Consider the following 12,632-nt stretch of genomic DNA (forward strand, 5'->3'; position numbering starts at 1 on the left):
GTGGCTTGTCAAAATGACGATCAACCCCCTTTCCTTTCACTTGACTCCCAGCTCCCTGTATCTTCTGTGGAGTTGTCTGAGGTTGCTGTCGGACTGACTGTTTATCAGCAGGGATGGTTACTGCAGCAGTGTGCTGGTAGTAACGACCCCTACCGCGTCCTCCCTGGGCATACACAGCACGCGATTCACCCTCATCCTTGTGCTGGTCATTACCAAAGAATTTCTTCGGTCCAGATGACGAAGCGTTTCCTTGCATGTTCCCCATCTTCAGCCAGTCTTCAATCCTCCTCACCTTTTCGGCAATTACTTTCTGCCCCAAGGCGAACTCTTGCATGACATTGATCAGCTCTCCCATCTTCTCTTTCAGCTCGAGAATGTCGGTATTGGGTGGATCCATCAGTCTGGGAGTGTTGCGCCTGGTGTAATATCTGTGAGGTCGGGTTGAGTGCAAAGGTACAGTTCTACGAGCGCGAGCAATGATTCCTGCAAAACAGCAAACAGGTTAATATGCATGAATGCAACGTCTATCCATATGAGGAAGATTCTGTCTTTTGATTCTGGTTTCATCGAGACAGATAATATTTCACCGATAACATTTTGACATCCAGATGTCTCTCAACCAGATTCTCAATCAATAGTACTCCCCATATGACTAGACGTGGGTTTGGTGCGGATGAATGCAAAATGAGAATGATGCAGATGTATGCAATGCACTGGGCCATCCTCCAAGTCATCTAATCATCTGTTGCTCTGAATCACAGCCCTGATTTCTGAACTGATCATAACCATCTGAGGAGTGTACAATCATCAATCAGACCCACGGGTTCCGAAATAAACGGAAGAAAGATACATCATCATCATCATCATCAGTCTCTGAGCAGACACTCACAACCATCTGAATCGGCCCGGGGAATCCTGAAATAAACGGATCCCCACTGATAAATATCTCGGCCCGGGGAATCCTGAAACAAACGGATCCCCACTGATAATTATCTCGGCCCGGGGAATCCTGAAATAAACGGATCCCCACTGATAAATCACGGACAACACTCCGGCGTCTCGGCAATAAATGGCCATAAATCCGACTTATAAATATGACTCGGATCCACGGAACAAAAACTCACCATCTGAGTCACCATCAATCACCAACAGTCACCATCTGTACCTGTTAAAATGATCATTCCCTCCCCACTCACGGGTGTCATCTAGGCCAGGGTAAAGTCGAAAGAAACGCAGCATAAATAACCTTTCGTAGAATACCATCATATACACACCCGAAGTATGTAACGATAATATCCCACCAGGGTCTGAACTGCTCGTGATATCAATGTTCCGCTAAGTGGCGCCATACCACCCGCTTCCCATGAATCACTCTATTCCTAGGTTTCCTAGATTTCACTCATAGCCTGGGTATTGGGCCTTTTACCTCGAGTAACTCCCACCCCAAAACAGAGGAACCACCTGTATAGAGGACGGCAACAACATGATAGTATGATGCATGCAGACATTAATGCAAATATATATACACACTGGTTAGAATAATAAATGCAATAAATAACACACAATAAGCAACCCAAACCAATCCTAAAACGCTAGGAAAGACTCGCTTAGGGACGATGGACCAGCATAGGTCTACATCGTAGACATGTTCCCCAGCAGAGTCGCCAGCTGTCGCATCCTGCGAAAAATCAACCGGCGAGACTCAAAAATAAAAACACACAGAGCCGTCATTAAACGTTATTTATCCCAAGATAGGGAAAGGAAACGCTCAGAGAAACCTGGAAAGACATGGTCTCGCGACCAGAGAGAAAAGGTTCGGGAGTCGGTTACGCGAGGGGAAGGTATTAGCACCCCTCACGTCCTAGGTACTCCTAGGGATCCACGTCCTAGAATAAAGAAAAGGTTGCTAAAACATCACACACACACACAGGGAACGCAGGTGGGGTTAGGAGAAACGGAGCTCGATAAGGTATCGCACCTTATGCCTACATATCTTGTCTGGAACAAGAATCAGAGCCACTGTAGTTCGGCTTACGCACGCCAAACAACACAAAACATACAAACAAGCAAGGGTGGCAAACATGGAGCCCGACAACCACTGGATGGAATTACATCGGCATCCGAACCAAAACACTCTCAAAAGGGCAAACGTGGAGCCCGACTGCCAATCACTGGGCTTACGTCGGCATCCGAACCCAAAACACCAAACAGCACAGTCAGATAACAAGCAAACACACGCAAAAAAGAAAAAGGTTGCCCGGAGTGGTCTCGCACGACCACCTGCCTACATACCTCGTCTGGAACGAGGATCAGGGCGATGTAGTTCCCCTGAAAGGGACTAAATTGCTAACCAGAAACCGGGGAAAGATACACAACTAGGGAGCTGAGACTCGAGCCTAATGTTGTCATGCATCGTTAACCCTAAGTTCGGTTTTCTATCCTACTTGCATAAGCAAACTAACCTAACCAGGAAAGAAGCTAGCACACAAGCATACAATCATATATCATCAAATGAGAACAGGTATCTCAAACAAGCATGTCAATCAGATATCCACATAACACGCACTATAGCCAAACAAGGGGGCTCAATCAACCAGGTTTGACTGCCTAAGCAATCGTCTGTACAGGCTGTGTTTGCTCTTAACCTTGCCATTACGAGGCTAAGGTGAAGCAGATGATGGGATGAAGTGAGGATCAGACCTCACAGCTCTTATCCCTAACCAGGGAGAGCTGACAAATGAGCATGGGTCCAGAATAGGGGAACCCTTCTATACTCGATGACTCTGACACAATGTGCACTGCACAGGATCTTGGGCTTGGATCTCAATGCTACAACCATGTAATGGGAGCAAGGAGAAGACTCAACTGAATAGTGGGGGGTAGGCTGCATACCCCTACCTTCCACCAATTGCCTTACTTGAAGGGCTTTTCCTGCTTGGCTTAAAAATAAACATACACAAGCATTGCCTCTTAAGGAGGACTTCAGACAATTTGCCCGGCCCGGTAACAGCCGGGTCTCCAGACTACATGAAGTTTTAAGAAGTTACCTCAATGCAAATTGCTTATGCAAAGCAAAGCAAAGCAATAGTTCACAAGGAACTGAGCAACTAAAGTACCTGGAAACAATCAAACTCAGTCAGTACTCAAGCAGACAAACTGTAAACAACAAACAATTAACCAGTCAAACTATACAACACAAAGCAAGCTCAAGGCTTAAGCCCAAGCTTCAACACCTGCAAAACAATGTTATGTTAGTGTACAAACATCCACAACATCAATTAAAATGGATTTGGACCATTATCCATGTGCATTGCTTTTTAATCCTGAAAAATCAAGCAAACATTAGCAACTAGACCACTAGGCCAAGCCTAGGGTCCAAAAGCAAGAAAAAAATTTAAACAGCAAGGTATTCATCAACCAATCTCAAATTAACATCAAACAAGAGCAAACATCATTGGTCTCATGTTTATATCATCCATCATGTTCAATTCATGCACAAAACAATCCCTATTGGTCCATATGGAGCATCAAACACACAAACAGAAGTATTGCATTCAAATCCATGCCAAAACACATCCAAAAATTCTCAAATTAAATACACCTAAACAGGGGTCAATCAAGGTCTACCATGTTAAATTTGAGCTTAATTGGGCAAATGGAACCATGTCAATGAAAATCAACAAAAACAGTCACAATTATAGGCTCCAAATCACAACATCAATACATGCTTCCACTTCAAAAATTCACATCTCATTGAAAACAAAATAGAAATGGATGAGACCAAAACAGGGAGGTCCTAACATGTGTCTAGTTCATGCATATAAAATTTCATGGCCATACAATACAATATGAGGATTTCCCAATCAATCTACCAACATGTGTCACATGAGCTTGCAATTTCAATCACCAGAAATGAAAAATCATGATCAATTAGAAAAGGCAGTGAAAAATTCTACAAAAATTCATACAACATCCTAACATATCAACAATTCACCATGCCAAATTTCATTCAATTCTAACATGCATAGGTTATCCAATTAAATTCAACAAGTTGACATCAAGAGGTGTGACACAAATTGTCACACCTAAGTTCCAGAATTTGCTGCTCTCTGACCAGGTATCAAAAATTCATGAAATTTACATATAAATAATCCTCAATGAGTCAAGAACCACCACAAAAATTTTCAGCCATTTATTTTATGATATGAGTATTTCATGATCAAATTGCCAAAATGTATCAAAATGTGACATACATTAGAAAAGCCTATGCCAAATAAAATATTTGCCAAGCACAACTTTGACCAATAGGTCAAAAAAATCCTACACAAGTCAACAAAGTCAAGGAAAAAATCTCCATATTTTTAGGAATTTTTTACTATTTTTTATGAATTTTTTAAAGGTCATAATCAATTTTTAATAATTAAGTGAATTAATTTAAAAAAAGACAATGGCATTTCTGTAATTTTTTTGGCGCGGCGGGAAACAACCTATTTGAATTTTCAAAATGTTTTTTGGATCAAACAGCCTTTCTATCGTCACTTTCACACAGCTTTCCAGAAAATTGAAAAAACGGATGAACATCGAAATTCAACGAAAATGGCCGTGCATATAACCGTTGGATTCGTCTCAATGAGAGGATCATGAATATCACACTATTTTTCACTAACAGTTCCTAAATCTCTCGAATCGACTCACTTAGGGTTTGTGTTCTTACTTTCAAACTTAGATTTCTCACGCTACGATTAATCATTTTCTAAACCACAAACAGCATTGAAACCTACGTGAAACGCTCTTCAAAACACATATAATTATGAAGCATATGGTGATGATCGATTTTCACTCAAACCTGGAATGGCAGCCGCGATTTTGATGCTCTCAGCGCTCTTTTCTTCAAAACAGAAGTAGAAACACGATGAAGAAGGTGATAGGAGATGCTAGCTTCGATTGATGTTGATCCTAGAGCTCACAATTCCGGTTTGCCATAGATGAGGTGATGATGAACAGTCACGAACCAGTGCTCTACTCCTTCCAAACTACCAAAACAGATGGTGAGGATGATGATACAAATCCAAATCAAAAAGAATCTTGAGATTTGGTGTAGAATTGATGGAGAATTTTGGAAATGAAGGTTTTTGTGTTCTTGAGGGTTTGGAGAGAATGAAGAGTTTCTTGATCTAGTTTTTGGTGAATGAGTTTTTTTTTATGATTAGCAAGTGATTTAGAATATATATGTTGCACTAATCCATCACTAATCATGTTAATTAGCATTTTGGCATAATTAGTGAAAAATGCAATTTTGCAAATGGAGGGTAAAATGGTCAATACACAATGACAGCTAGTGCCAGCTGTTTTGACAGCTCAAGCAATCCCCAAATGACACATGTGATGTGTAGAAACTTGTTTCATGTCCATTGGTTGCTCCATTCTCAAATTCACCATGTGTATGCAAAATATCCAATTTTAGCACTTTCATTTTCCAAGCCAAAATCCAATTCACATGCCTTAGCCATGAAATGAATATTCAAACACACTTAAAATGCCATTCCTGAGGTGTTGGAAAAAGTCCCATCTCCAAATTCCAATTATTTTGACATTTGGACAATTTTGCCCCTGGTCCAATTCAGCTGTCCAGTTGAAAAGTGACTTTTTGCCTTGGCCATTTTTGAACAAATCCAATGATGCACCCTCAAAGTACATGTCAAATGGAGTTTGTGCATATAAAGAACTTGCAATTTGGACAAAGTATGTGGTAGTTATGGCCTCCTGATTACGGGTCTTTTCTGAAATTCACTGAGCCATATCTCCCCAACCATACATTGGATTTTCAAGTTCTTGGACTTTTTGGAAAGGTGAGAACAAGATCTACAACTTTCATGTTGAACAATTTTTCATTTGAAGCTTCCTTGGACATCTGTTTTTGAGGTCAAAAACTTTCCATTTTTGGAAACTTCAGCTACAAGTCACTTTCTATTTTTGGCAGTTTTTGTCCTGACTTGATTTTCTCCATTTTTAAGCTTTGAGATGTCATTCAACACTTGTTCCAACATGAATGAAGTGTCTTCAACTCATTTCCACCTCCAAATTCACCAGATCATGTACAGTTGACCACAGTTGACTTCCCATCTGATAGATGAATTTGGCAATGCATAGATCAATTTGAACCCCAATGTCCAACTGAAATGGCTCCAGGGTGAAACCCTAGCCTCAATAAACACAATATAATCACCAAATGAACCTCATATCCATCATAAACCCCATCTCCTGATTCAGCCCAGCCTGGCCCAATACAACTGATTAGGGTTGACCAGTGGTCAAAACCCTAATCCCAAGGAACCTTCTCCAACCTTCTGATGACACCCAAACATGATGATGATGATGTATCGATTCAATCAATATGAATACCAATGCCCCTTGAAAATCATGAAACCCTAATTCTCAGCCCAATCCTCAGATGGCCATGATCAGTCAGTAACCTAGGCTTGCACTTTCTGACTTCCTCATCCTCTGATCAAGACTTGAGAGGATAGCTTGCACTATGTAACCACATGTTATGCAATATGAAATGCCTAATGCCCTAAAATGATATGCAAATATGTTAATGCTAGTCCCAAGAGAGGAGGGCAAATTTTGAGGTGTTACAGGAAAGGCCCGTCGCAAGGAGTTTCATGTCGGACAAATGGTACTGCTTTTCAAATCAAGGTTCAAGTTATTACCGGGTAAGCTGAAGCCAAAAGGGTCAGGACCGTTCGTTGTCAAGGAAGTACGGAATTATGGAGCCATTGTAATCGAGGATCCAAAGTCACAAGAGAGTTGGACCGTAAATGGTCAAAGACTCAAAGTTTACCATGGTGGCGACATAAATCGTGATGTGGATGTCGTGTCTCTATTTAAACCGGGCTAATCAGTGGACCGTCAAGCTCAAACGACGTTAAACAAAGCGCTTGTTGGGAGGCAACCCAACGTTGTAAGTCTGTATTTTAATTTTTTTCTGCTGTGTGAGTTTTTGCTGTGTTAAATTTTGAAAAAAATTGGGTTCTGGTTTTTACAGTTCGCCCCGCGAACAAAGTTCGCCCCGCGAACAAAGTTCGCCCCGCGAACAGTAAATAACAGAACTAATTTTTTTTGAAATTTCCTTCAGTTCGCCCCGCGAACTGAAAAAAAAAAAAAAACTTTTGTTTTATGTCATTTTTGTTTCATTCCTATTTTCACGAACTTAGGAGATTCTTTCAACAACCTCGCTACTCCACATCCAAACCTCCAAATTTCAAAACTTCCCCTTTCCATTCCTTTCTTAAGAGGATTTTGTTGATTATGCTAAGTGGCCTGAGGGCACGCCAAAATTTTGGGGGGGTGCAGGAGGTGGTGTAAACCATGGCGATGAGTTGAAGGAAGATTGAGGAGTTTGTTGAATTTTAGAGTGTGTCTTGATAATTGCATGAATACTTTTTGAAATTTAAGTGTGTTTTAATCAAATATTGGTTTGCCAACATTTTTGTTTAATTGTTCTTACTCATAAGTCAAGCTTTAAGCAACCGAGAAATGATCGCAAAGAAAGAAGCATAGGACACTTCGAGTGGTGATGATAAGAATTAGTGTCGGCATTTCAAGGTACACTTTATCGCTTTCTAGACTTAACATGAGTAGTTTGATGGTGTGTGCAAATTCCATGTCATAAATTCATTGAAGTATATGTCATTTTTGAATCAAAATAGGACTTAGCCAGTTGTGAGGAGACTTTCCATTGTACACTAAAAAGCGGGAAACCGAGCATTGTTTTAACTCATTCTTATCATGCTAAATCATGCATCAATCCATTTTTGTGTGAAATTTTTGAAAATGATAGAGGCATTGTTTGTGAGAAAAACCACTTGACCAAAAAGTTTGAATCAACTAACCTTGTGAAGAATAATCCTTAGTTAACCCCTTTGAGCTTAATTTAGGATTCATTTGATTGATCATTGTAAAATCAATTGAAAATTGTGGAATAAATGAATCCTAATTTCTTTCGTATCAGTTGAAACCTCAAACCGAGTTGTTTGCAAAATTTTGCCTTTTGCTTATGTCTAAGTAGGGAGCATTATTGAATAAATTTGGTTTTGGAATCTAAAGTTGGGGAGAGTAAAGTGAAAAGTTGATTAGAAACTTGGAAAAGTGAGTTTCTATGAAAGGGTAAAAATATGAAAAGAAACAAGAAAAAGAAATCACCCTTGAAACCATAGAGCATAGAAAAAATTAGAAAAAGAAAAGCAAAGGAAATGCTCATGGTTGTGTGGATTTGAAAAGAAAAAGAAAAAGAAAAAGATAGGGATCAAAGAAAGGGAAATTGTGTAGAGTGAATCTTTGGGAATGCTCCCTTAGGATAGGCAATTTGGTTGAATTGTCTTAATCATATCCTTTCTTGTAACCTAAGCCACATTACAACCTTTGAAAGACCTCTTGATTCTCATTTTTCACATGATTTGGTACTTGTTGTGATAACCGCATGATTTGAGTTGTTGTTGATTTAATTGCTTGGATGAGTGAAAGTAACCCTTCATGTTATTCATCATTATTATGATGTGTGTGTAAGCTTGATTCAATTTTGACATATATGGCTTTGAATTCCTTGGAATGATTTTTGCACTTTACCGTTTCCCTTATTCATATTTTGTCTAGAATTGAGATAGGTGAATTGAGAAAATGCCAAACACTTTTGAACCATTTGAATGTTCTTGGTAAATCCTTGTTTCAATCTTTTGTGTCATTGCTTTGATTGTAAGGGTGGAAACTTTTGTTTAGGGACAAACAAAATGCTAAGTTGGGGAGAGTTGTTAGGGACCAATTAGTACTACTTTTTATACCATTTTATTGGTCCCTTTTACCAAGTTTTGATGTAATTACACACTTTTATTCTCACTATTTTGTATAAATGCAATTAGGTTTAATTTATTTTGTTTTGAATAGTTATTTCACATATTTGTTAGTTTTGTAGAATTTTTGGATGAGAAAGCTTTGGATTGCAGCATCATAATATGGAAGATTTTGGATGAAGCTTGCAAAACAAGGAAATTGAGGCAGCTTCAGTTCGCCCCGCGAACAAAGTTCGCCCCGCGAACTGCATGACAGGACCAGTTCGCCCCGCGAACCCTGCGAATCCAGCAAACTGATTTTTGGGTCAAAAGTGTTGTTTTGAAGGCCAGCTGTTTTTGCCATTTTGGGTCTGCCTTGGAATTGCTTTTCTGCATTGGATGAGAATGACCAATTAAGGAAATGTCAACTCTTTTAGGAGAGAAAATACATTATTCTAGGGATTAATTATTCATTATCATTCATACATTGTACATGGAGATATTTTGGAAGGGAGAAAACAGAGTTTTCTCTTCTTTAACACTCTGCTTTGTAACAATGGTGATGAGGAGCTAAATCCCTTTTGTCAAGATTGGAGGTAGTAGCTATTCTCATCTGTTTATGTATTCACTTTGATTTATATATTTGATAAAGATTGTTGATGTATTGAATACTGTTTTTGCCCTAAGTTGAAAACCAGATTTGAGTAGTTGTCGAGAGAGATTACTTGAGTTTAGACATAAAACAGATTTTCAAGTAGTGAATAAGTTGTAGAGATAGATTTATTCATTACTCTTCTTTGGTATTAAACATTAAAGATTGCTATATTGATAGTTAGGTGGAGAGATCGTCTAAGGATCAATATAGTGATTATCACAATATCATTTAGACATAAATGACTTTGAGAGGATACTTGAACATCATCAATAATCTTGAATCTATTTATTTATCATAGGGAAACATAAACATTTGAAATAGTGAACTCCAATCTTGCCAAGCCTTTATATTTGACTAAAACCATTTCATAGTTTTTGTTAACATTTATTAACAAGATATTTTTCCAAACAAAACAACCCTGTTACTTTCTAAACTTATAACATTTGAATTATAGAACGACGGTAATATTACTCAATCTCTGTGGATACGATACAAAAATATTTGCCGAAGATATACTATTCAACAGTACCCCCAGAGAGGTTTATTTCCTCATCTGTTGGTGAAAGAAAAACCTGGTTCTACCCAGTAGCCTCCTAGTAGATGTGGGTGTGTCTGATCTCTCCATGTAGAGTCTACCCCTTAAGCAGAAAGTGTCTATCCTTTCCTGCCATTTCCCCACTGAGATACATCCTCGTGGATGACGGTTGCTTCCGTTCCCTCCCTAATGGGATGGGTTTTCCCTATTGAGTTCTTTCCTCATTAGGATGAGTCTTGATTCAGTTTGCCTTTTTGGATCGATCCTAAATTGGCTTCTGTCTCTTGTGTTGCCCTAGGGCATGAATGAATAGTGGCTCACTAACCGGTACTCATTCATCTTATTCTCAGCGGAATTTGTGGGCTTCTACCTACAAACCGGTAGTTGTAAGTCCTATCTTTGTGGTTTTCTACCCAACCGGTAGTTGTAAAATCCCACTTTCATCCCCTAGCAGAGGTAACCTTTGTGGTTCATTCTGTCGGTTGGCCTCTACCTGCAACCCGGTAGTTGTAAGTCCTATCTTTGTGGTTTTCTACCTATTAGCTGGTAGTTGTAAAATCCCACTTTCATCCCCTTGGTGGAGTTAACCCTGTGTGCTCATCTTATCGATGACTGGTTACTTTTCCGTGGTTTTCTACCTACTAACCGGTAGATGTAATCCCCTCTTTGCAGTTATCAGTATCCAGTTTGCGGTATTGATATTCTTTTCCCCTCTGGATACTTGCCTTGATCAAGCAGTATTGTCCCCAGTGGGTCTTCCCCTTTCTTTTGGGTATTTGCTCCGAGTTAGCAATTTTATCCTCTTTTGATTGGTCAGCTTTTGCATACCTAGTCCTGGTACCCTGATGCCTTTCTTTTCGGTCGTTTATCCATCTAACAACCTACAACCCAGGTTATGGATAATCTGCCATGCGAGTATATTATCTATGTTTTGATGGCTATAGATAATATGCCTCATGCGCTCTCTGGTCAGTCTTTTGATTGTTTTCTCCAGCAGAGTAAGATTCGTATTCCTTGCGGAATCAAATATCCATCCTTTAACAAGTTTGCTTTCGCTCTCTTCAGGATGATGTCGGTCGTTTATCCATCTAACAACCGGCAACCCGGTTATGGATAATCTTCCATGCGAGTCTATTATCTACGTTTTGACGACTATAGGTAATCTGTCTCACGCGCTCTTGGGTCGAAGTCGTCCTCCCCAGTCGAGTAAGATTCGTATTCCTTGTGGAATTGAATGTCCATCCTCTAACAAGACTGCTTTTCTAGCCCTCTTCAGGATGTTGAGTGTTTTTGAACACAAACCAATTCACGTTTTGGTCGGTCACCGGTTTTCATGCCTACCACCCGGTATTCTTGGTGCTCCTTCCTGTTTGCTCGCTGTTGTGACCTTGATCCCCAGTGAGACCCCAGCAAGTGTGTAGCCTTGCCTTGACATGTGTAGATGTCGTCCTGTCAGCACCCGCGTGTGTTGTTTCTTTGGTGTCGGTAAACACCATCTTTCGGTGATTTCCAGTCATGCGTAAGTGTCTGGTCTCCTTTTGATGTCTGTAAACATCATCTTTCGATGTTCGTAACGTCGTCCTCCTTCCCTAGTGAAGAGTTTCCTCCTCTCCGTTGGTGTCGATAAACGTCGAGTTTTTCCCAATTATCCGTTGATGATTTGGTTGTGTTCTCTCTCCCCAGAAGAGTTTCCTCCTCTCCGTTGGTGTCGATAAACGTCGAGTTTTTCCTATGCGTCCGTTGGCGTATAGTTGATATTTTTCCCCACAGGGTCGTCCCCAGAAGATTACTCCTCTCCGTTGGTGTCGATAAACGTCGTGTTTTTCCTATGCGTCCGATGACGTATAGTTGCTTATCCCTCACAGATCATTCATTAATGACTGTTGATTCCCCTCAGAAGTTTCCTCCTCTCCGTTGGTGTCGATAAACGTCGAGTTTTTCCTATTCGTCCTAAGACGTCTAGTTGTACCCTTCCCCAAGTGGATTTACCTCCCCGTTGGTTTCGATAAACGTTGTGTTTTTCTCATTCGTCTGATGACGTCTGATTGTATACCCTATTCCCAGTCATTCATTAATGTCTGGTCGATTTCCCAGCCAGAATCCCCAGTAGACGTCCTATTTGGTGTCCGGTTGTGGTCTCCCTTTCGTCCTATGACGTCTGGTTGAGTTTTCTCCTTCTCCGTTGGTGTCGATAAACGTTGAGTCTCCCTTTCGTCCTATGACGTCTGGCTGAGTTTTCTCCTTCTCCGTTGGTGTCGATAAACGTTGAGTCTCCCTTTCGTCCTATGACGTCTGGTTGAGTTTTCTCCTTCTCCGTTGGTGTCGATAAACGTTGAGTCTCCCTTTCGTCCTATGACGTCTGGCTGAGTTTTCTCCTTCTCCGTTGGTGTCGATAAACGTTGAGTCTCCCTTTCGTCCTATGACGTCTGGTTGAGTTTTCTCCTTCTCCGTTGGTGTCGATAAACGTCGAGCTTCTCCCTTTCGTCCTATGACGTCTGGTCGAGTCTTCCCATTCATCCTATGATGTCTGGTTACCTCTCCGTTGGTCTTGGTAAACGTTGAGTCTTTCCCATTTCGTCCGCTGACGTATGGTTGTATCACTATCCTTCCAGTC

Source organism: Lathyrus oleraceus, chromosome 7 (assembly GCF_024323335.1).
Source record: "Lathyrus oleraceus cultivar Zhongwan6 chromosome 7, CAAS_Psat_ZW6_1.0, whole genome shotgun sequence".
Lineage (NCBI taxonomy): Eukaryota > Viridiplantae > Streptophyta > Magnoliopsida > Fabales > Fabaceae > Lathyrus > Lathyrus oleraceus.